Below are 26,924 nucleotides of genomic sequence, written 5' to 3'. Positions count from 1 at the left end.
TTGAACACCACTGCTATGATTTGCTGTTGTTAATTGGTTAGTGACATCAGAAAATGTATTTAATGGGGTCTATGCTTAGTGCTTTCATGTCTGATGAAGCGTTTGTTATAACGCAAAAGCGCTTACTTTGCAGCTGTTTTATTGTTTTTATACAATAAAAGTGTTTTTATACATCAAGGAGAAGAATTTCATTCACGTTTTGCAGCATATGGTGCACCTTCTTGTTTTTACATTTGAGCATTCGTTTCTTCTTTGGAGGTGCTTCATCTAGCAGGGACTATTTGGTTTTTGTATTTCTCTTTGTTGGTTTTCCTGCTGGAACATGGCTGCTTCATCTGCACCAGCTAGTTGTATTATTGGATCGAGTTCACCTTCTATTCTTGAGGAATATGTCCGAATGGACACTAACCCGTTACTGAAATTAACAGCCACTGACTTGAATAAGTCGGACAGTAATAATCATAACTTTAAGAACAACATGGACATCGTTTTAACTACACGGAAACTTGAAACTAAATTACAAACATTACGTACTGTTCAATGGCAAAGTCTACACATGGAAGCCTGCTTAAAGTTCAAGTTAATTCCAAGAGGGTTAAGGGTACTAAAAATGCCAACGTTTGGGAACTCTAACCCTGAGCTTCTATCGAAATGGCAGAAGCTCAACTTGGAAACTGGTTTCTCATATATTAAAATCCTTATTGAGCATTACGGTCAAGTTATCAACCATTTTATGGATGAAATTAAAATATTGAACATTGAACTAACTAAATTGTTGGGCAATGATGAGCTTTTGTTATTTTCTGAAGATCTTAAGCGCACTTTATCATCGGTTGATTCCAGATCCCTATTAGACAAGAAGAAAAAGCTGGAGAGGGATTTTGTAGATTTTAACAACAGCCAGGTCTTTTCCTGGCCCCGTGACACTTTTCCTTCCAAACCTGGTTCAGTTCATCCACCGATACATCATTCATCGCGGAAAGTTGACTCTATACCTTTAAATTCTGCAACCTCTAGTGTTGATGCTGCAACGAGTTCGTCCTGCACGATGACTTCATCAAAAGGAGCCGACCTTTTGGCTCCGTCTTTGCAGAATGTTTCTGAAACCTTGCCAGTAGCTACAGATATACCGTTGCAGCGTCGAGTGGTTGTTCAGGCTGAGATTCATGCCGTTAACGACACCACGGTGGATTTACCATCTAATTTGGACACTCCAACTTGCCAAAGGGTTCCTGATGTCCGTAGGAAACAATTGTCCATGGATCCTTTTGTTATAACAGCAGAAGAAGAAATACTTGGTTTGGGTGATGGCTTGCCTTCTTTTCCACTTCCCTTCAAACCACACGAAAGGAGGACTTGGTCGCCACAAGGGAGAGTGGGGAAGAGGAAGAACATGGACGAGCCTTCCCACAATATGAAAAAGGTACCGAATTCCAAGATTTAGTTGTCAACCTTTCCAAATACTCTCTGAGTAGGAATGAACTTTCTATTCTGAACAAAGGGTTGGGTTTTATACCCTCTGGATGTAATGATTTAACTGATATCATCGTTGATATCAAACTTTTTACTAGGAATTTGGGTCTCAAGTTATTATTTGGTCAAGATGCTGGTACCAGTAATTCTTCACATAGACCTTTTAGAAAACCATCTTGTTTTATGCCTCCACAACATCCTTTGTTAGAGGCGTTTGAACAAGCTTGTGAAACTGACTTGTTTAAAATATACAATGATAAACATGCTCAGCCGAATTTTTATAATATGACCTCGGGTGAGAGAGATGCCCTAGCAGACTTGAAAAAATAATGAACAAATAGTAATAAGACAAGCTGATAAAGGTGGAGCAATCGTGATTCTTGATAAATCTATATATCTTGATAAAATGTTTTCTATGTTGGCTGACAGGGAGACATATCTCCCTATTTCTAACAGTATTTTAAATGATTTATTTAGAAAAGTACATGCTGGTTTGTATGATCTACTGTTAACCATGGTGATAGATAATGAGCTTTATTTGTACCTATTAGTTGATAAACCCCTTGTTCCCTCTTTTAGGGGCCTCCCAAAGATTCACAAAGATGTGAAGAATCCGTCTCTAAGACCTATTGTTTCTAGTCGTGGATGGCTGACAGAACCCTCATCCATCTATTTGGACAAGTTGCTTAAACCCTTCGTTTCAGAGGTGCAACATGTCCTTAGTGATACACCACATTTTTTGGAGAAGTTAGCCGTTTTTGGTAAATCTTTTCCTTTAAACACCCTTAATTTTCTAGTTACACTAGACGTGAAGTCATTGTTTACATCAATACCCAATGACGTTGGCATGGAACATATTCGAGCTTTCTTAACCAAGAAAAAAACATCCACTAGCATCATCAACAAGTGTATGTCACTTCTCGAAATTGTTCTTGAGAACAATGTTCTTTGTTATGAAGACAAATATTATCTACAAACGAAAGGCGTGGCGATGGGCACCCCGTGTGCCAACGCCTATGCCAACTTGGTATTGGCACAATGGGAAGACCAATATGTTTTGAATACTAGCCTTGACCACAATAAACATCTCACTTACTACAACAGGTTTGTAGATGATGTTTTTTTTGCTTTGGGGAGGCACCGTTGATCAATTATTAAGTTTTGTGAACTACTTAAATGAGACAACTGATTTTTTATGTTTTGAATGCAGTTATTCTGTTGATGCCATTGAGTTTTGGATGTTAAGATTATTAAGGAGCTACCAGTTTTGAAACGGAGCTCTTTAGGAAACCATGTTGGAGGAACAACCTCCTACACCGGGCCAGCATGCATCCCAGGCATGTACACCGGAATCTAGTGAGGAACCAAACATTAAGGGTGTCTAAGCTGACATCTCAAGATAGTGTTTTTAATCATCATAAATCAGTGCTAGCTAGGAATTTTACATCTAGGGGTTACAGTCAGACACATGTACATGCAGAAATTGCAAGAGGTGACCTGTATAGGGAGAACATAGGGGCACCATTGATAAGTAGACCATATCCTTGTGAATCTACCAGAAAAGTTAGCAATTCAATGACCACGAGCAGGATAGTCATCCCTTTCACCAATAGGAACCATCATGTGATGGACGTCCTTAATAGAATTTGGAGGTTACTAATGGTTGATGAACGAATAAAGAGCTTGGTTGAAGAGAGGCCTCAAGTAGCATATAGGAATATGCTTTCTCTCAACAGGTTACTTTGTTATGATAGAGGTTGTCAAACTTCTAGAAGCCTAAAGAGAACAGGCACGTTCAGTTGCAAAACCTGTAATCAATGTAAATATATTTTCTGCTCTGATAGTTTTGTTCATCCTGTAACGAGACGTTTTTATAAGTTCAGCCAATATGCGGATTGTAAATCCACTAACCTGGTTTATGTTGCAATTTGTCAAACCTGCAATATTTTTTATGTAGGCATGACTACAAGATCTTTAAGGGAACGTATAAGGGAACACCTATATGCTGCCAACAAGGGCAATACCACCAATGCCTTAGCCAGACATATCATGGAGAAAGGGTGTTCCCATAGCTTCAAGTTTCAGGTTTTGGAATTAGTATCCACTACTAGCCGGTTAGGCAATGTCAGAAACACCACAGAGGAAAGGGAGGCTAAATGGATACTAAAATTACAAGCACATAGGTTTGGTTTAAATGATAGAGTGACATTAAAGCCATTTTTAACCAGTAGACCACTTAGACATTAATTTTATATTGTCTACCAACTTGATTAGTTTATCTTCTAAGTTTTAATATTGTTATTAAGTTTTGTTGGTTGCTTTAATTGGTCAGGTGTATGTGTTTGAACACCACTGCTCTGATTTGCTGTTTTTAATTGGTTAGTGACATCAGAAAATGTATTTAATGGGGTCTATGCTTAGTGCTTTCATGTCTGATGAAGCGTTTGTTATAACGCTAACCGAAAGCTTTTGCAGCTGTTTTATTGTTTTTATACAATAAAAGTGTTTTTATACATCAAGGAGAAGAATTTCATTCACGTTTTGCAGCATATGGTGCACCTTCTTGTTTTTACATCTCAGCTAGAGTGTCTTCTGCGGGGAGACATGCGTGAATGGGCGTTCCTTCGTTGAAGGTTGTGCGTCAGGGCTGGCAACTCGGTATGTAAAAATCAACTGCCAATCATTAGCGGACCGGAGTTCCGTCGTGGTGACCCCTAACCGGGAAAAGCCGAAAGACACAACAACACATATCAGTGCCTGACTTTAGCAGTCCTGCAGATATCATCCACCTTAGAATCCAATCCACCTTGTTGGCAACCCTAAACCATGTAAGGTCAGTGGTGCATGTGGTAAATGTGTAACATAATGGTTCAAAATGATAGATAGAGGCTTGAACCTCACCTGTGGCAAAAGTAAATGTGCATGTAGGGTAAAATATATTTTGGAATCTCTCACCCACTACATCACCCAATACCAGCATTTACAAGGGCTGGTGATGTTCCTCACCTTAGAAGCACCTTTGGACAACATCCATCCTATAAGCTCCATGGCGTATGTGGTATACTATAGTAGCAATGAAACTCAGTACTGGCAAGTGTGTGTGTGTGTGTGTGTGTGTGTGTGTGTGTGTGTGTGTGTGTGTGTGTGTGTGTGTGTGTCTGTTATCAGTATCCTGTGTGGGGGTTGGTGTGATTGTGTAATAAGAGAATCCATGGATCTATATTAGAACACCAAAGTCTTGAAACTTCGAATGTTCTAATATCGACCCCTATTCAGCGAATGCTGAAAATAGCAAAGCTGCAGAACATCAAATTTTTTCCTAAGGAAAGAATTTGGTTGGCCGTTTCTGTGGCTTCGCTATTTTCAACACTCTGGTGGAAAGTTATGGGTCAGGTTCAGGTAAGTGTGCGATTGTGTGGACGTGTGGGTTAGGGCATGGGTTAGGTGAGTTAGGGTTAGGGCACATGTCAGGTAAGTGTGCAATTGTGACAGACGTTAAGGTCAGGTAAGTGTGCAATTGTGACAGACGTTAGGGTAGGGCGGGGTAGGTGAGTTAGGGCGCGGGTGAGGTGAGTGTACAATAGTGACGGACCTTAGGGTTAGGGTTTCGGTTAAGGTAAGTGGATAGATAGTAGTGTATGTACAGTTTAGTGTAGGGTTAGATGTAGGATTTTAAGTGTATGTGTGTGGATTGCTGTTTTTTTGGTGTGCTTGTGTTGTGTGTATGTGTTTTGGAACAGTGAATTTTTTTCCCTGGGAAAAAATTTGCTGTTCTGCATGTTCGATATTTTAAACATTTGCTGAAAAGGGGTCGATATTAGAACATTCGAAGTTTTTAAATTTCAGTGTTCTAATATAGACCCGGATCCATTAGGGGGTGGGTTTTGCTAAATTATTATGTTGAGGCCCTAGTATATGTCACAATGTCCACATTACAAAGCCAACAGTTATCTAACACCATAGACGTTGGTGTAGACAATCCACAACCCTAAATGTCTAGTGCCATGTGCAATGACTACATGACGGTATAGATTAGTGAACATTATAGGCAACCCTTCTAATACTCAGAGTGCACTCTCCACCCACGTATCATACACAAACACACTTGGCTAGGTAACAACAACTATATCAGTAGTTCCCCTGCATATTGCCTCACAAAGAATACCCACAGTGTGATTGCAGTGGACTACATCCCTGTTGACCACAACAGTGCCACTGACATCAGAAAGTGCTTTGATGTGCTACATATCCTAACTGAGTGTGTGTTATCCAGCAATTAAAAGGACATGGCACCCTGTTCCATCCCCTCAGTAGCCCAATCAATGTCTACAGTGGCCTTTTTGCCATGTTCCCCACTGGAAGCCTGCAACAACTGTAGAGTCTGCAAACGTAACTCACAAAGGGAATACCATGCCTTATACACATCCCCTGAAAGGACAGATGCCACTAACTCCACTGAATACCAGTATCATGCTGTCAATGTAGGTACAAGCACAACCTCAGTTCCATAGCCAGGTCTCCCCAAATGAGGTCAGGAATGCTACATCAGAAGATAACAATCTGTACACAGAACATGCCCCAGAGACCTCAAGTACACTTCCACGTGTCAAAGAACATGCATGTGGAACATGTGCACAACCCAGACACTGTCCATGTTATGGAATATAGATCACATACATGGGAAGCAATGCACATCATTGGCCACCCACAATAGAATTCTGGATGAGTGGATGAGGAATACAATACCCCCCCCCCCCCACTGGGGGCCACTCCAGTGACTATACTCCTAAGCCACACTGGGGACTATTGTCGTGTGGCCTGTTGCCAGGGTATTCCTTTGGATTAGCCTTGTAGAGCCTTCAGGCCCATTCACCTACTACACACCTATGAAGCAATGAACCTATGGATCTCAGTACTGGCAAGTGTGTGTGTGTGTGTGTGTGTGTGTGTGTGTGTGTGTGTGTGTGTGTGTGTGTGTGTGTGTGTGTGAATAGTAATCCCAGTGTGTTTGATTGATGAATAACCCCTGTGGCTGTGGTTATTAGCAATCGGAGGTGTGCCCAAACCAGAACATGTACCATTCTCCATTCTACAACAGATGTTGTACATCAACATATACTTATGTACAACCCTCAGCCCTATAATCTGTGAGGCATATGCAATCACTGTGTTACAGACCGGGGATTACCGTGCACATACTGTATCCTGCATATGACATGGTGGATATGTCACCACACTGCCATACTCTGTGGCCTTGCTGCAGGGCCACATCCTGGTGACACACAGACACCTAGAACGGAACTGGGATACATTATGTGAGAACACATTCACTCAGCACTTCATTTGTGGGGGGGAGACAGGGATAAACCTGACACTGAATGTGTTGCCAAGACTGTGGCCTATATCTGTTGTCTCAGGATAGGTATTTGCTTTGTGCAGTAACTCACAGCACTTGTGTTTAATGCTGTGGAGGTTGTTGATGTAACTATCAGAGGCTGTTGTGACTGTCGTCACTGCATCTCTGCTGCCATAGATGCCTCTCGGGGATTGCATAAGGGATCCAAAGTTGTGTTTGAGGCTAATAAGGGAGTTCAACCGTCATGGGACACCATCTTTTCTTGCAACAGTGTCCTCCTTTTGATGTACACTTTAGTAAGGGGACCATCACATTGTCTCCCAGTGTTTGGAGGATGGTGTCTGGGTTCTGTTGTCTCTGGCTAGTACCATGCATTCATGTACCTGTTTGTACAGTGCCTATGTGTAAGATTACACAGTCATGCAGCTATGTCCCATTGCCATGGGTGCAGTGAAGACATCAACCCCTGTTTTCATTGCTGCAAAGTCAGCTTTGTAGAGGTTTTGCCAGGTGGTTATCTTTGTGGGGGTGTGTGGCTGACATGAGTTACATGTTGATTACAGCCTGTGTGAATCTCACCATGCAGGGATTGACATCTGGGGATGAGCAACGGTCCCATATTTAAGTGGTCAACACAGGTCAAGGTTGTTGCATCCTCTACCAATGATCAGTATGAGATGGTCTAGGGCAATGGAAATGATGAATCCAAGAAGTGTTGGGCCACTGTACTGGCACTTGGCTACATTCCCCAGGTGATGAAGGGGTAGTTGAAGACTTGTACTATGTCAGTGATGCATTGGACTATCATAGATGGCAGGGTGTTGAGGAATGTGCATTGACAGACTGGGGACATAGATGTGGACCCATAGCAGGCTATGGTCTGGATTGCACTATCACCCCAAGACAGTTGTACCAGAAGTATCTCCAATGCATTATGATGGGATACTCGTCTGGAGATGTTCCTATCCATAATGAATATGGAGACAACACCACCTGTGGAGGTGTGTTGTGGTCCATGTTTGGAGGTTGACAGCTGTGGAATGCATCATAGCCTGATACTGCAGGTTTGCTGCCTGCTGCTGTGAACCTCCTCTCCATTACAGCAGATGTGTCCTCCACTCCAATGAATTCTATGAGTGACTGCATCCTGACAGTTAGATGTCCACTGTTGAGCAGCATGACCCGCAGATTGCATACATGTGTAGCTGTTATGGTGGTAATAACATTAGGAACACTGCCTAATAAGGCACCATAGGGGTGGCAAGACACTTAGCCAGTACCTGGAAACCCAGCGGTGACAGATGTAGGACATCCATGGCAAGTCATTGGGTTCTGGCAATCATGTCATCCCACCCAGAGAGGTTCTGGATCCCTGAAAATGACACATAACATGTAAGCCAATGTTGCAGTCAAGCATCATTTTGGGTGACAGCGGTACATTGCCCAGGGCTACTGTCACACCTGCCTGGACTGCATAATCAGAGAGTTCAGCCATGTCTCCTGTCATGTAGTCCATGGAGGTGTGTCCCAAATCATTCATACCCACATGGATACGGAGTGATACTCATAGTTGTTGTGGAGTGACTTGACTGGCTGTGTCATGTGTTAGATGCTAGCATGCGATTGATATTTAACTGTTACCTGTTTAACTGTTACCTGCTCCACATTCAACTTAGTGAGTGGGATGTGTGTGCCTCAGTATTGAGTTACCCATGATCACTATATTGTGCAAGGTGTAGGTTGGGGGCACACTGTGTAGGTTAAATATGTGCCCCTTGGCATGTGCCATGTTGCTCTGTCTGAGTGGGTGTCTGCTTTGCTGGTCTGTGCTGTTTGGGTAGATGTCCTGTGAGTGCCTCTGGGAAGGCAGGTGTGTGGCTTTTCACTGCATGTCATGGCTGTCAAAGTGGGTGTCATGGTGAGCTACATATTCTACATGGTGTGGTGCAGGTGTTGATCTTATCCTCTTGACATGCTAGTCCAGTCTTTACTGGAGAGTGCATAATACACATTGTGTGATATATGGGTAACCCTCAAAGGTCTGAGTGTTTGGGGTTTAGAGGGAAGGATTGCCTTTGTACATGCGGCAGTTGCAACAGTGCCCCAGAATGGACAAGTGTAGCAGGTTAATGGGTGAAAGCACAGATATCTGCCCTTCAAACATACCAGGAGGGGTGGACATAAGTACTTAGTACTGGGGCAACATCTGTGATGAACGAGTACTGCTGACGGCTCACAGTTATGCCACACTTCTTGATACAATAACCTGGTGAAGTGCCAAGCCATAATGCTAGCTAAAGTGTAAGCTAGAAAGAAGTAGCATGTTGTACTGGTGGAACAGAAGGCAGACTGTCTTCCACCTTTAGTACTTTACCACAGCTGTGCAGTTATCAGAAGCTTTGGCCATGTGAAAGTTCATTAAGCTCTGTAGTGCATGCGGTAACTGTGTAACACTATAGTAGACATACCTAGCTAAGCAGAACTTGTAATCCCAGTACTGGCAAGTGTGTGTGTGTGTGTGTGTGTGTGTGTGTGTGTGTGTGTGTGTGTGTGTGTGTGTGTGTGTGTGTATGTGTGTATGTGTTTGTGAATCATGTACTGTCTGGCTCATACCACTTTTGACCTCTATTCTACCCTTTACACTTCTCTTCACTCCAATGTAGTAGACATGTTGATGTCATCCACCTTAGAAGTACCTTTGGAACAGGTGGAAATGTATAAGCTCTGTGGCGAGTCTGATAACTTTGTGGCACTATAGTAGGAATACCTAGATAGGTAGGAGTTCTAATCCCAGTACTGGTAAGTGTGTATGTGTGTGTGTGTGTGTGTGTGTGTGTGTGTGTGTGTGTGTGTGTGTGTGTGTGTGTGTGTATGTGTGTGTGTGTGAATCATGTACTTTCTAGCTCATACCATTTGTGACCTGTGTACTACCCTTTGCACTTCCCTTCACTCTAATTTAGTAGACCTGTTGATGTCATCTACCTTAGAAGTAACTTTGGAAGAGGTGGAAATATATAAATTCTGTGGCGCATCTGATAGCTGTGTAGCACTATAGTAGGAATACCGAGATAGGCAGGAGTTCTAATCCCAATACTGGCAAGTGTGTGTATGTATGTGTGTGTGAATAATGTACTGTCTGGCTCATACCAGTTTTGACCTGTATACAACCCTTTACACTTCCCTTCATTCCAATTTAGTAGCCCTGTTGATGTCATCCACCTTAGAAGTACCTTTGGAAGAGGTGGAAATGTATAAGCTCTGTGGCGTGTCTCATACCTGTGTATCACTATAGTAGGAATACCTAGATAGGCAGGAGTTCTACTCCTAATGCTGGCAACTGTTTGTGTGTGTGTGAGGATCATATCATATGTGACTTATACCATTTTGAGGTGTATACCATACATGGTGGGTGACCACCTCCTGCTGCAATTACTTTATATAGTGTGGTAACAACATCTGTCTCACATGCAGCAGGTTAAACCACTGTGCAGTCCCCTGTACAGATGTGTCTGGAATATCCATATGTTTGAAACCTATACATGGTTGGAAGTGGTCTGTGTGGCTTAACAATGCCCATGTATGTGATATTATAGCCAAATAGGCCACAGTGAATGTACTGACACATATGGCAGCATGAGGTATCATACCTGACTGAAACATCATGCTGATAGGACGTCTGCCGCCCTCACAGGTGGCCTGCCTTGTAGGTGCAATACATGAGTACAGATGCTTGGTTTTACAAGTGAACTGTACTTGTTATGGGTCACATTAAAGGCTGGAAAAGGTGTGGACTGTCATATTGTGGTCATAATTAGTATGTAACAGGAACACATTGCATCTTAAGAGGGGTGTGTTCACAATTTATATCCACTGTATACCAGTAATGTGTCATGCATGACCTTACCTTAGGTCGTTAGTCCAGCACAGTTTGCTGGCCTCTGTCCAGATGTCTTGGCACTGACAAGTTGTGAGGTATGCTACAGGAATGTTAAATTCACATCAGATAGGCCCCAGTGGTGACCACTGTGATGCAATACAGTTAACCCCAGCACAAGCAAACATGTACAACAAGCAATTTAGCTATTACATAAAGCAATATAGCTATTACTGATGGTTGTGTGCATGGTAAATACCATGCACTTCACATGCCTGGGGTATTGCCAGGCAAAAACAGAACAATCTAATACTCACCGGCTTCGGGATAGGTAGTTGTGAGAGGGAGTTATTGTCAGCAGACACACATGCGACCTTAGTATAGCATGGATGCAGCATGTCTGCACATCTACAGTACTAACCACAATAATACACAATGTCCTGTCCTCACCATAGATGTGCACCCCCTGTGCATTAGAAAACCCCATCCACAACTGAACTTGGACCTGACACATGCATGCAGATACAATACAAATACATGTATGTCTGATACAGTAGTGTACTAATCCCCACTGGGCCCTTACCTGCACACACCTCATCCAGTGTGTGTGTGTGCAACCCACCTCCACAATGCTTCCTTCAGTGTCATGGCTTGTGAGCTCGGTGTGTTGCCCAAGTGTGGTGAGGAGCTCTTCGGTGGGTGTCAGTGTGGCTAGCCAGTCCCTCGCTACAGCAGCAGCAGCCCATTGATTGCCATGACATTTGAGGTCAGTGGCCCAATGCTGTACATGCTCATAAGTTCTGCTGTGCAGGCTGGCATCATTTACCCTGTGGACCACACTGTTCCATAGTGCAGTCCTCTCCTGCACATCTTCTGCTCTCCATCCACATGACAGTGCATAATGTCCATTATCCGTATTAGGTGATGATGTCTGTTTCCCCAACAGAGAATGCTGGTAGACGAGAACTCTGCATGTTACCTGGAAGACATAAACAGGAAAAGGTCACAGGAACTCATACGGTTGTCAGAATGCATATCAACAGTGGATATTACTCGCAAATAATCCAGACTACATCAAAACCCTCCTAGCTATCATGGCTATAGCAGCCTGCATTACACTTCTGTCCCTGAGCTATCTTATTCCCCTCAATGTTGAACACTTAATTGCATAATTATCTATCCTCCATTCATTTCTGTGTAGAGGGTTGTCATTGGTCATCTTCCATGTGGATGGTGTGTGTATGGTGGCAGGTCTGTGTTTGACTGTGGTGTATGATGGAGCTCTGAGCACATGCCTGAGTTCATGTAGGAGGCAGACACTGATGTTGTTATGCCCCATGGAGATATGCTGTTGTTGCCATCAGTAGGCAATATATACATGCTCACCATTGCTGAGGTGAGGAGTGTGGTTGATGTGCATATCTCCATGTACAACTGGGTTGAACAGGTTGGCGATGTTCCCACCTAACCTGTGTGATGCAGGTTGCCTATATCCATGGCATGTGTGTATGAGGTGCTCTTTACCCCCAGTACAGGGTGAATTGTGTTGTTTCATCTGAGACTTACAACATATGTGGAGACACAGTTTCAGTTGTCCTAGCTGGTGTGGATATGTCCAGTTCATAGTCATAGTCAGCCTTACAGGACTTCACCTGTAAACTTACATGCTTGCTCAGATATGGTTGGACTTGCTTCAGAGGTGTTGCCTGCACCTATGTGTCCCTGTACAGCCAATGTAGCAGCCTATTATGTGGTTTGTGTATTGATGCTGTCCACCAAAGGGGATTACTCTAACTTGGTGGAGGCTGGATATACAGGTCATGTACTGCTGTGTCCATATAGCTACAGCGGATATAAATGGTATACACCCCCAATACACTGCCTGGTATTTGTGCAGTTGGAACATGACACCATAATAACTCATTTCATAACAATTCCCACCTATAGTGTGACCTATAGCCTGTACAATTCAATTGAAATCATAACAATTGGGTCTATGAAAACATATTGAAATAATACTCAGTGCAATAAGCCAGTTGAATGAGTGTGCACACCCTTAAATTGATATGTTGTGTATGCACCTCTTGAGATGGATACAGCATTCATCCGTCTTGGTCTGGACTCTAACATCATGGCACATCTTCACTTGGCAATAGTTGGTCACCTTTCTAGAAACGCCTTTGATTGTATTTCAATGGAATTGTACAGATTAGGAGTCACATAAAGATGAGAAACATTATGAAATAATCTTCTGTGGTCTGATTGTCATACAGTACACATACCTGGCAGTCTAACAGGGGTGCGTACACTTGTGATATCCACTGTATATATATATATATATATATATATATATATATATATATATATATATATATATATATATATATATGTGGATATAGCTGGTAGTGGAAGGTCATAACACAGGTGGACACTTCTCTGAATAATAGCTGAATATCATGCCTACTCTAGTACCCATATCAGTGTCAGGGCACTGCAACAACCAGTAGCTGTACACATTTCTGTCTGTTGTATGCACTGACACTGATAATACACACATGTGCAACATGCACAACCTATGTACCTGAATGCTTGAAAAACCACGTGATTTAGTTTTGTGCCTTCCAGCTGAACATAAGCATACATACATGTGCTTAAGGGATACCTGGTATACATTTCTGTTGTATGTTCGTATGGCACACTGTAGTTACAGTCTTGCCGCTCATTCGTACTTCTCAACCTGTTACAGCAGTACGTCTGGACAATGGCACACATAAATGGGTGTCACAGGGGACATCAGTATTGATACTGTATTAATATAGCTGCACCATACATTAGTATGTTGATTTCACTGTAGGGTTTGACATCACTGTGATAACCTGCAAGATGTCCAACAGTCATAAGTAGTCTATTATGTTATAATGCCATTGCTCACAGACCTGCCAATGGTTTGTCTGACATAACACATGTATATGTGTATGTGACTACAGATATCAGTTACAAATGTGCTTACTGACCAGCAGAACACTGGACAGTTAAATGTTATTAATTCAATATATCACAAGCAGTTCAACACATGTCTGCAACAGTACTCTACTATGCACATGCCCTGTATAGGTGTCTTAGCTTTACAAGGCAAATATATCTCATACTCAAAATCACAGGTAACATGGATATGGAAAACATCCATTAAGTGGCCTAGCAGTGGCACAGTCACAACTGTTTGACAGACACTCCTGCAGTTGTCATATATGAGCTGTCCTTTCCCGGGTGAGTCAGGCTCCTGAGCTGTGATGCCACCTCATAACCTCTCACAGCAGCACATCTGGATAATGCCTAAAATGATGTAAGAAAAAAGGATGAATGTGCCACTACTTGCTCTCAAATGTTTAAATAACTGAAACACTCTTAGTACAAACTGCAGTTAAGGTGAAGGCTTGGTAGCTCTTGTAAAAACTGTTGAGCTGTTAAAGACAGCTGAAGTGCAAATAGCAGTTTAAATTGAAGCTTGCTAAAACTGTTGAGCTGTTAGCAGCAGCTGAAGCACTTTTGATACAGACAGCAGTTAGAGCAATCTAAGTAGGAGCTTCCCAGTTCTAATTAAACTGTTAAAAATCTTTAACAAAACAAAACAAATAATGCAAACAGTAAAATACAGGATAAGCGCTTTTGGTTATGTTTAACGTTCTTCAGATCCTGTTAGAAGTAAGAAAAACTTCCTTTTTAATACAAAACTGTTGCCACTCCCATTTTGAAGACACCATTCCTTAAAGTGAAAGCTTAAATTGTATTTACTTTTTATTTCTCAGGCCTCGCTCTTTTAATATAGGTTTTAGGGGAATTACCCCATTCAATCCTGGGGGATGATCTGTTCTCAGATCTCTGATCCACCTTGCTTCTTCAGCTTCCATTGTATTCATTAAATCACTACCTTGTATACTTTCTTTAATGTTTGATAAAGCCATAAATCTAAATGAATGGTTCTCAAATCTAGAAATATGTTGATAAAGAGAATTAGTTTCTATCTTGCTTCTTATATCACATATGTGGCGAAGGATACGTTCCTTGAATTTTCTGTTCGTTTTACCTATATAATAAGCTGTGCAGATACTACAGCTTACAACATATACTAGGTTCCTGCTGTTGCAATTCACTAACCCTTGAAATGTATACAACTTATTTGTCACAGGATGTATGAATGTATCTTGTGTGTTAATCCAAGCACATGCATTACAAAACCCACATTTGTGTGTACCTCTATTAGGACTTGTAGGAGCAGCCTGAGCAATATCATCCCTCATCTCTATTCCATCTTTCTGGCATCAAAGCCTCTTTAAGTTCTTTTTGTTCTTAAATGCAGAGCTGGGTTTTTCTCCTACCAGTTCCTTCATTCTAACATCTGAAGTTAAAATCGGCCAATATTTCCTGATAGTGCCACATATAGCTGCATTGTCTGTGCTATATGTGATCGTACACCTTACTTTGTGTTCTTTGGAGCAGCTTACATTATCCAGCTTCATCTCTTGATCACTCATCCTAGAATAATGAGATCTACATTTATGTTCACGTATTCTCAATATTTGCTCTTTAACCTTAGTAATCTTCTTTTCTTTATACCCTCTTTCCATAAAGTTATTCAACAGTTTCTCATGTTCCATCAAATAAACGTCTTCGTTTGTGCAAAGTTTAGATACTCGTACTGCTTGATTATCTACTATGTTGTGGAAAATATATCTGGGATGCATACTTGAGTAGTGTAGCATATAGTTAGGCCACATAGATTTTCTGTATAACATTGTTTCAATACCTTTTGTAGGATCTAACCTCAATTCCAGATCCAAAAATTCAATTTCATGATGTGAACTTTAACCTGAAATTTCAGGAAGGTACTTGTCATGCTCACAAAATCGATGAAACTGTTAAGTGAAGTTTAATTTCCTTCCGATGCAGTAAAGATATCATCCACAAATCTACTATATATTAGTAGTTTGTTGGTCCAAGTATTTCTGGTATTCTCCAACCATTCCTTTTCTCATTGGGCAAGTACCAGATTGGCATAGCTATTAGTGCAGGGGGTCCCTTTTTCTACCCCCCATCTTTGCCAGTAATAGGTTTTGCCATAAGTAAACACATTGTTTTCCAGTACCAATTCTAGTAAACTGCAAATTAATGGCATATTAGATAGAAATGGTCTAGCACCACATTTTGGAATGGATGCTATGCAAAACTCATTTGGCACGCACGTAAATAAGTTATTTACATCCAAGGTTACCAAAAGAAAGTCTTCAAATGAGCATCTATTTTCCATACTTCCATGTAGATGTTGCAAGAAGTCTGCTGAGTCTTTTATTACAGTGTTTGCTCTGCTCAATAGCTTCTTTAATTCATTCTCCAGATAGATGGATAGTGGCTCTGTGACCCAGCCTCTTCCTGCTACTATTGGACTCATTGTTGGTTCAAATCAGTCTTTGTGTATTTTAGGCAGCCCACTAATTACTGGTACAGTTGGGTGAGAGACTTCAAAAAAGTCATATAGCTCCTTGGTTATCATCCTGTTCATTAGCATCTCATATAGGCTATCTTTTACATTATTTATTAAAACATTCAGATCTTTTCTGCTTAGCACTAAGTATGTTTCGTTTTTGCTGAGCAGATCTTCCATTTTAGTTCTGTAATTACTGGAGCTCATCATCACAATAGCTCCACCTTTATCTGCTGGTCTTACCACAATATCAGTTTTCTGCCTCAGTTCAGTTAATTCTTTTGGGTCAGGTTACAATATTGCTTAAAATTATTCCCTTGCCTTTTTTTATGTATCTCTTGTTCACAAAGTCGAATGAACATTTCCACTGAAGGATGAATAGCAGGAACAAAGCTACTCATTTTTTTTATATATACTTATCTTGACATCTTTATCACCATCTTTACTACCAAATATATGCTTCAAAGTAACATTTCGACCAAAACACTTCAAGTCTGTTACTATTTCATGTAGTAGTGATTGTATGGAGGGTATAAAACTTAAACCTGTCTCTAGTACACCTAATTGCTCCTCACAGAGCAGTAACCCAGAAATATTTGCTACGAGTGAAACTTTGTGGTTATCTGTTTCACTTTTCTTTTTTTCCTCTTTTTGCTTGCCGATCTTGGGCTCTGGAATATTTTTGTCTGTAATGAAAAAGGGAGTTGTTGCATGAGGGGTACATGTGTTAATCCTTTTTTAGGGATTATTCCAGTCATATTATCAGAAATCAAAGGCATTGTAGGAGTAGCCTGAGTGATATCATCCCTCATCTATATTCCATCTTTCTGGCATAGAAGCCTCTTTAAGTTCTTTTTGTTCTTAAATGCAGAGCTGGGTTTTTCTCCTACCAGTTCCTTCATTCTAACATCTGAAATTAAAATCGGCCAATATTTCCTGATAGTGCCACATATAACTGCATTGTCTGTGCTATATGTGATCATACACCTTACTTTGTGTTCTTTGGAGTGGCTTACTTTATTCTGCTTCATCTCTTGATCACTCATCTTAGAATAATGAGATCTACATTTATGTTCACGTATTCTCAATATTTGCTCTTTGCCCTTAGTAATCTTCTTTTCTTTATACCCTCTTTCTATAAAGTTATTCAACAGTTTCTCATGTTCCATCAAATAAATGTCTTCGTTTGTGCAAAGTTTCGATACTCATACTGCTTGATTATCCAATTTGTTGTGGAGAATATGTCTGGGATGCATACATGAGTAGTGTAGCATATGATTATGCCACATAGGTTTTCTGTATAACATTGTTTCAATACCTTTCCTAGGATCTAAACTCAATTTTACATCCAAAAATTCAATTTCATGACGTGAACTTTTAACCTGATATTTTAGGAAGGTAGTTGTCCCAAAAAAACCTATGAGATTAAATGAAGTTTCATTTCCTTCCCATGCAATAAAGATATCATCCACAAATCTACTATATATTAGTAGTTTGTTGGTCCAAGTATTTCTGGTGTCATCCAACCATTCCTTTTCCCATTTGGTAAGTACCAGATTGGCATAGCTATTACCGCATGGGGTCCCCATTGCTACCCCACATCCTCTGCCAGTAATAGATACTGCCATAGGTAAACACATTGTTTCCAGTACCAATTCTAGTAAATGGCAAATTAATGGAGTATTAGATAGAAATGGACTAGCAAATTTCCGAATGAATTCTATGCCAAACTCGTTTGGTATGCACGTAAATAAATTATTTACATCCAAGGTTACCAAAAGCAAGTCTTCAAACTAGCATCTATTTTCCATACTTCCATGTAGATGCTGCAAGAAGTCTGCTGAGTCTTTTATAACAGTGTTTGCTCTGCTCAAATAGCTTCTTTAATTAATTCTCCAGAAAGATGGATAGTGGCTCTGTGACCCATCCTCTTCCTGCTACTATCAGACGTATCACTGGTTCTAGGCAGTCTTTGTATATTTTAGGCAGTCCACTAATTACTGGTACAGTTGGGTGAGAGACTTCAAAAAAGCCATATAGTTCCTTGGTTATCATCCTGTTCATTAGCATCTCATATAGGCTATCTTTTACATTATTTATTAATACATTCAGATCTTTTCTGCTTCACACTAAGTATGTTTCTTTTTTGCTGAGCAGATCTTTCATTTTAGTTCTGTAGTTATTGGAGCTCATCATCACAATAGCTCCACCTTTATCTGCTGGTCTTACCACAATATTGGTTTGCTGCCTCAGTTCATTTAATACTTGGAACTCCTTTGGGTCAGGTTACGATATTGCTTAAAATTATTCCCTTGCCTGTTTTCATATATCTCTTGTTCACAAAGTAGAATGAACATTTCCACTGAAGGATGAATAGCAGGAAAAAAGCTACTTGTTTTTTTATATATACTTATCTTCACATCTTTCTCACCATCTTTACTACCAAACATATGCTTCAAAGCAGCATTTCGACCAAAACACTTCAAGTCTGTTACTATTTCGTGTAGTGGTGATTGTTTGGGGGGTATCAAACTTAAACCTTTCTCAAGTACACTTAATTGCTCCTCACTTAACAGTAACCCAGAAATATTTACTACGAGTGAAACTTTGTGGTTATCTAATTCACTTTTCTTTTTTTCCTCTTTGTGCTTGCTGATCTCAGGCTCCGGAACATATCTTTCTCCACATATGTGATATAAGAAGCAAGACAGAAACTAATTCTCTTTATCAACATATTTCTAGATTTGAGAATCATTTATTTAGATTTATGGCTTTATCAAACATTAAACAAAGTATACGAGGTGGTGATTTAATGAATAAAACGGAAGCTGAAGAAGCAAGGTGGATCATGGATCTGAGAGCATATCATCCCCCAGGACTGAATGGGGTAGTACCCATAAAACCTATATTAAAAGAGCGGGGCCTGAGAAATAAAAAGTAAACACAATTTAAGCTTTCACTTTAAGGAATGGTGTCTTCAAACTGGGAGTGGCAACTGTTTGTATCAAAAAGGAAGTTTTTTTTACTTCTAACAGGATCTGAAGAAGGTTAAGCATAACCAAAAATGCTTATCCTGTATTTTACTGTTTGTATTATTGGTTTTATTATATTAAAGAGTTTTTAACAGTTTAATGAGAACTGGGAAGCTCCTACTTAGATCACTCTAACTGTTGTTCGTATCAAGAGTGCTTCAGTTGCTGCTAAAAGTTCAACAGTTTTAGCAAGCTTCAATTTAAACTGCTTCAGCTGTTTTTAACAGCTCAACAGTTTTTACAAGAGCTACAAAGCCTTCACCTTAACTGCAGTTTGTACTGAGTGTTTCAGTTATTTAAACATTTGAGAGCAAGAGGTGGCACGTTCATCCTTTTTCTTACATATTTTATATTTGTCAGAATGGCCTTTGTGGTGTGATTTGGTCTTTGTGCTTAGTGTTTTTATCTGCTTATAACTCCACACTGCTTTACTTGCATGGAGAATATGGAGAATTTACTAAACGGAAACAATTCTCTAGAAGCTGTAAACAAAAAGACGGCTACAAACCTTCAACTAGGTGCAATGAATCAGTTACGAATGTTGAATTTGGAAAGCAACAAAATAGAAGTGAGCTCTTCTGAGGAAATTAAGAATAATTTTGTTGTTGCATTAAAGGAAGTGGAAAATGCTGCATATAAGTTGAAATGCTTACAATGGCAGTGCTTCCGTATGGAGGCCTGCCTTCATCATCAGGTAATCCCTAGGGGACTGAGAGTTAGATGCATGCCGAGTTATGGCAATGCATATCCTGACTTGCTAGCAAAATGGCAAAAGTTGAATACTGAAACAAGTTTTAGCTATATGAAACTTCTCATAGAGTTGTTCAAGCCACATGAGGAAGAACTTAGTAATCTGCTTGAAATTAAACAAAGAGAACCAGAAGAAATGGATTTGACAGAAATAAATCTATTACAACTGATTACATTACAAGAAAAATTGGATGCCTATGATACAAAACTTAAAGTAGTCAAATGTGGCAAATTAGCCAGAGACTATAAAGATTTAAAAAATGGCCATTTATTTGAATAGCCAAAAGAACAACAAGAAGGCAAAAATGTATCAACAAAGCGAGATGTAGCCCCAGAACAGTTGGTATCAGAACCATTGAAAGAAGGGTTCAGACCCTTTAGGAAGCTCAGTAATAGAACCAATAGTAATAATAATAATAAAAAAATAGGGGGAATATATGAGGACTAGCAGTGCTGGTTGATTTGCATGCTAATAAGGCATATGACACAATGGCAAAGAAACAGAAGAATGGCTGTATAGTTCATCAAGAGGAAAGTGAAATTGTGGTACAAACACAGAAAGAAGATTCTACACCTGAAGTAGGAGAAACACTAATGTCTTTGATTTCTGATAATAAGATTGGAACAATCCCTAAGAATGGATCAACACATGTACCCCTGATGCAACAACTCCCTTTTTTATTACAGACAGAAACATTTCGGAGCCCAAGATCGGCACGCAGAGAGAGGAAAAAAAGAAAAGTGAATTATATAACCATAAAGTTTCACTGGTAGTAAATATTTCTGGGTTACTGCTAAGTGAGGAGTAATTAAGTGTACTTGAGAAAGGTTTAAATTTTATACCCTCCATACAATCACCACTACATGAAATAGTAACGAACTTGAACTGTTTTGGTCGAAAAGTTACTTTGAAGCATATATTTGGCAGTAAAGATGGTGATAAAGATGTCAAGACAAGTATATATAAAAAATGAGTAGCTTTGTTCCTGCCATTCCTCCTTCAGTGGAAATGTTCATTCAACTTTGTGAACAAGAGATATATGAAAACAGGCAATGGACTAATTTTAAGCAATATCGTAAACTTACCCAAAAGAAGTCCCAAGAGTTAAATGAATTAGGCAACGAACCAATACTGTAGTAAGACCAGCAGATAAAGGTGGAGCTATTGTGGTGATGAGCTCCAATAACTGCAGAACAAAAATGGAAGATCTGCTCAGCAAAAACGAAACATACTTAGTGCTAAGCAGAAAAGATCTGAATGTATTAATAAATAATGTAAAGGATAGCCTATATAAGATGCTAATGAACAGGATGATAATTAAGGAGCTATATGACTTTTTTGAAGTCTCACAGCCAACTGTACCAGTAATTAGTGGACTGCCTAAAACACACAAAGACTGCCTAGAACCACCAATGCATCCAATAGTAGCAGGAAGAGGCTGGGTCACAGAGCCACTATCCATCTATCTGGAGAATTAATTAAATAAGCTATTGAGCAGAGCAGACACTGTTATAAAAGACTCAGCAGACTTCTTGCAACATCTAAATGGAAGTGTGGAAAATAGATGCTAGTTTGAAGACTTGCTTTTGGTAACCTTGGATGTAAATAATTTATTTATGTGCATACCAAACGAGTTTGGCATAGAATCCATTCAGAAATTTGCTAGTCCATTTCTATCTAATATGCCATTCATTTGCAGTTTACTAGAATAGGTACTGGAAAACAATGTGTTTACCTATGGCAATACTTATTACTGTCAGAGATGGGAGGTAGCAATGGGGACCCCATGCGCTAATAGCTATGCCAATCTGGTACTTGCCCAATGGGAAAAGGAATAGTTGGATGACTCCAAAAATACTTGGACCAACAAATTACTAATATATAGTAGATTTGCGGATGATATCTTTATTGCATGGGAAGGAAATGAAACTTCACCTAACAATTTCATCGATTTTTTTGAGCATGACAACTACATTCCTGGAATTTCAGGTTAAAGTTCACGTCATGAAATTGAATTTTTGGATGTGAAATTGAGTTTAGATCCTATAAAAGGTATTGAAACAAGGTTATACAGAAAACCTATGTGGCGTAATCATATGCTACACTACTCAAGTAGGCATCACAGACGTATTTTCTAAACTTTGCACAAACTAAGACATTTATTTGATGGAACATAAGAAACAGTCGAATAACTTTATAGAATGATGGTATAAAGAAAAGAAGATTACTAAGGGCAAAGAACAAACATTGAGAATGCATGAATGTAAATGTAGACCTCATTATTCTTAGATGAGTGATCACGAGATGAAGCAGAATAAAGTAAGCCGCTCCAAAGAATGCACAATATGGTGTATGATCATGTATAGCACAGACAATACAGCTATATGTGGCACTATCAGGAAATATTGGCCGATTTTAACTTCAGATGTTAAAATTAAGGAACTGATAGGAGAAATACCCAGCTCTGCATTTAAGAACAAAAAGAACTTAAAGAGGCTTCTATGCCAGAAAGATGGAATAGAGATGAGGGATGATATCTCTCAGGCTGCTCCTACAAGGCCTAATACAGGTACATGGAAATGGGGGTTTTGTAAAGCATGTGCTTGGATTAACACACAAGTTACATTTATACATCCTGCAACAAATAGGTTATATACGTTTCAAGGGCTAGTGAATTGCAACAGCAGGAACCTAGTATATGTTGCAACCTGTAGTACCTGCACAGCTTATTATATAGGTAAAACGAACAGAAAATTCAAGGAAGGTATCCTTCCCCACATATGTGATATAAGAGACAAGGTAGAAACTTATTTTCTTTATCAACATATTTCTAGATTTGAGAGCCATTCATTTAGATTTATGGCTTTATCAAACATTAAAGAAAGTATACAAGGTAGTGATTTAATAAATAAAATGGAAGCTGAAGAAGCAAGGTGGATCATGGATCTGAGAGTGGATCATCCCCCAGGATTGAATGAGGTTGCTGTTTCTCTTCTTTCAGCTTTTCCCAGTTAGGGATCGTCACAGTGGAACGCTGGTCCGCTAATGATTGGCAGTTGATTTTTACGGTGCTGAGGTGCCAGCCCGACACCCAACCTTCAACGAAGGCAATGCCCATTCATGCATATCTTTTGAATACCACTAGACCATGGGGAGAACATGCAGACTCCACACAGAAGGCGCTCCAGCCGAGAATCGAACGGGAGAACCTCTTGCTGTGAGGCGACAATGCTACCGCTGCACCATTGAATGAGGTAGTACCCCTAAAATCTATAGTAAAAGAGTGAGGCATGAGAAATAAAAAGTAAATACAATTTAAACTTTCCCTTTAAGGAATGGTGTCTTCAAAATGTAAGGCATGGTGTCTTTAAAATGGGAGTGACAACTGTTTTGTATTAAAAAAGAAGTTTTTCTTACTTCTAACAGGATCTGAAGAAGGTTAAGCATAACCAAAAGTGCTTATCCTGTATTTTACTGTTTGTATTATTTGTTTTATTTTATTAAAGAGGTTTTTAACAGTTTAATTAGAACTGGGAAGCTCTGTATAAATCACTCTAACTGCTGTCTGTATCAAGAGTGCTTCAGTTGCTAAAAGCTCAAAAGTTTTAGCAAGCTTCAATTTAAACTGCTATTTGCACTGAAAGTTTTTCAGCTGTCTTTAACAGCTCAACAGTTTTTACAAGAGCTACCAAGCCTTCATCTTAACTGCAGTTTGCATTAAGATTGTTTCAGTTATTTAAACATTTGAGAGCAAGTGGCACCCTTTTTTCTTACATATTTTATATTTGTTTGAATGGCCTTTAGTGGTGTGATTTGGTCTTTGTGCTTAGTGTTTTTATTTGCTTATCACTCCACACTGCTTTGCTTCCATGGAGAAAATGGAGAATTTACTAAACGGAAAAAAAATCTCTAAAAGCTGTAAACAAAAAGACGGCTACAACCTTTCAACTAGGTGCAATGAATCCTTTACTGATGCTGAATTTGGAAAGCAACGAAATAGAAGTGAGCTCCAGTGAGGAAATTATGAATAATTTTGTTAATGTATTCAAGGAAGTGGAAATGCCACATATAAGTTGAAATGGTTACAATGGCAGCACTTCCATATGGAGGCCTGCCGTCATCAAAAAGTAATCCCTAGGGGACTGCCAGTTAGATGCGTGCCGAGTTATGGCAATGCATATCCTGACTTACTAGCAAAATGGCAAAAGTTGAATACTGAAACAAGTTTAAGGTATATGAAACTTCTCATAGAGGTTTTCAAGCACCATGAGGAAGAACTTAGTAATCTGCTTGAAATGAAACAGAGAACTAGAAGAAATGGATTTGACAGAAAGAAATCTATCACAACTGATTACATTACAAGAAAAATTGGATGCCTATGATACTAACCTTAAAGTAGTCAAATGTGGCAAATTAGCCAGAGACTATAAAGATTTTAAAAATGGCCATTTATTTGAATGGATGAAAGAACAACGAGAAGGCATGAATTTAACAATGAAGCGAGATGTAACCCCAGAATGGTTGGTATCAGAACCATCGAAAGAAGGGTTCAGACCCTTTAGGGAAATCAGTAATAGAACCAATAGTAATAATAATAATAATAAAAAAAAATAGGGGAAAATTTATGAGGACTAGAAGTGCAGGTCGATGTGTGTGATAATAAGGCATATGACACAGTGGCAACGAAATAGAAGAATGGCTGTATAGTTCATCAAGAAGAAGGTGAAATTGTGGTATAAACAAAGAATGAAGATTCTACGACTGAAATAGGAGAAACAATAATGCCTTTGATTTCTGATAATATGACTGGAACAATTCCTAAAAAAGGATTAACACATGTACCCCTCATGTAACAACTCCCTTTTTCATTACAGACAAAAATATTCCGGAGCCCAAGATCAGCAAGCAGAAAGAGGAAAAAAAGAAAAGTGAATTAGATAACCACAAAGTTTCACTCGTAGCAAATATTTTTGGGTTATTGCTCTGTGAGGAGCAATTAGGTGTACTAGAGAAAAGTTTAAGTTTTATACCCTCCATATAATCACCACTACATGAAATAGTAACAGACTGGAAGTGTTTTGGTCGAAATGTTACATTGAAGCATATATTTGATAGTAAAGATGGTGATAAAGATGTCAAGATAAGTATATATAAAAAAACGAGTAGCTTTGTTCCTGCTATTCATCCTTCAGTGGAAATGTTCATTCGACTTTGTGAACAAGAGATACATGAGAAAAGGCAAGGGAATAATTTTAAGCAATATTGTAACCTGACCCAAAAGAATTAACTGAACTGAGGCAGCGAACTGATATTCTGGTAAGACCAGCAGATAAAGGTGGAGCTATTGTGATGATGAGCTCCAGTAATTACAGAACTAAAATGGAAGATCTGCTCAGCAAAAACAAAACATACTTAGTGCTAAGCAAAAAAGATCTGAATGTTTTAATAAATAATGTAAAAGATAGCCTATATGAAATGTTAATTAACAGGATGATAACCAAGGAGCTATATGACTTTTTTGAAGTCTCTCACCCAACTGTACCAGTAATTAGTGGGCTGCCTAAAATACACAAAGACTGCCTTGAACCACTAAAGAATCCAATAGTAGCAGGAAGAGGCTGGGTCACAGAGCCACTATCCATCTATCTGGAGAATGAATTAAAGAAGCTATTGAGCAGAGCAAACACTGTTATAAAAGACTCAGCAGACTTCTTGCAACATCTACATGGAAGTATGGAAAATAGATGCTCGTTTGAAGACTTTCTTTTGGTAACCTTGGATGTAAATAATTTATTTACGTGAGTGCCAAATGAGTTTTGCATAGAATCCATTCCAAAATGTGGTGCTAATCCATTTCTATCTAATATGCCATTAATTTGCAGTTTACTAGAATTGGTACTGGAAAACAATGTGTTTACCTATGGCAAAACCTATTACTGGCAAAGATGGGGGGTAGCAAAAGGGACCCCCTGCACTAATAGCTATGCCAATCTGGTACTTGCCCAATGGGAAAAGGAATGGTTGGAGAATACCAGAAATACTTGGACCAACAAACTACTAATATATAGTAGATTTGTGGATGATATCTTTACTGCATCGGAAGGAAATTAAACTTCACTTAACAGTTTCATCGATTTTTTGAGCATGACAACTACCTTCCTGAAATTTCAGGTTAAAGTTCACGTCATGAAATTGAATTTTTGGATCTGGAATTGAGTTTAGATCTTACAAAAGGTATTGAAACAATGTTATACAGAAAATCTATGTGGCCTAACTATATGCTACACTACTCAAGTATGCATCCCAGGTATATTTTCCACAACATAGTAGATAATCAAGCAGTACAGGTATCTAAACTTTGCACAAACGAAGACATTTATTTGATGGAACATGAGAAACTGTTGAATAACTTTATGGAAAGAGGGTATAAAGAAAAGAAGATTACTAAGGGCAAAGAGCAAATATTGAGAATACGTGAACATAAATGTAGATCTCATTATTCTAGGATGAGTGATCAAGAGATGAAGCTGGATAATGTAAGCTGCTCCAAAGAACACAAAGTAAGGTGTATGATCACATATAGCACAGACAATGCAGTTATATGTGGCACTATCAGGAAATATTGGCTGATTTTAACTTCAGATGTTAGAAGGAAGGAACTGGTAGGAGAAAAACCCAGCTCTGCATTTAAGAACAAAAAGAACTTAAAGAGGCTTCTATGCCAGAAAGATGGAATATAGATGAGGGATGATATCACTCAGGCTACTCCTACAAGTCCTAATAGAGGTACACACAAATGTGGGTTTTGTAATGCATGTGCTTGAATTAACACACAAGATACATTCATACATCCTGTGACAAATAAGTTGTATACATTTCAAGGGTTAGTGAACTGCAACAGCAGGAACCTAGTATATGTTGCAAGCTGTAGTATCTGCACAGCTTATTATATAGGTAAA

Source organism: Protopterus annectens, chromosome 14.part0 (genome assembly GCF_019279795.1).
Source record: "Protopterus annectens isolate FY-2018-M chromosome 14.part0, PAN1.0, whole genome shotgun sequence".
In the NCBI taxonomy this organism is placed as follows: Eukaryota; Metazoa; Chordata; order Ceratodontiformes; family Protopteridae; genus Protopterus; species Protopterus annectens.
The sequence above is the reverse complement of the archived record's forward strand: the minus strand, read 5'-3'. Positions refer to the sequence as shown.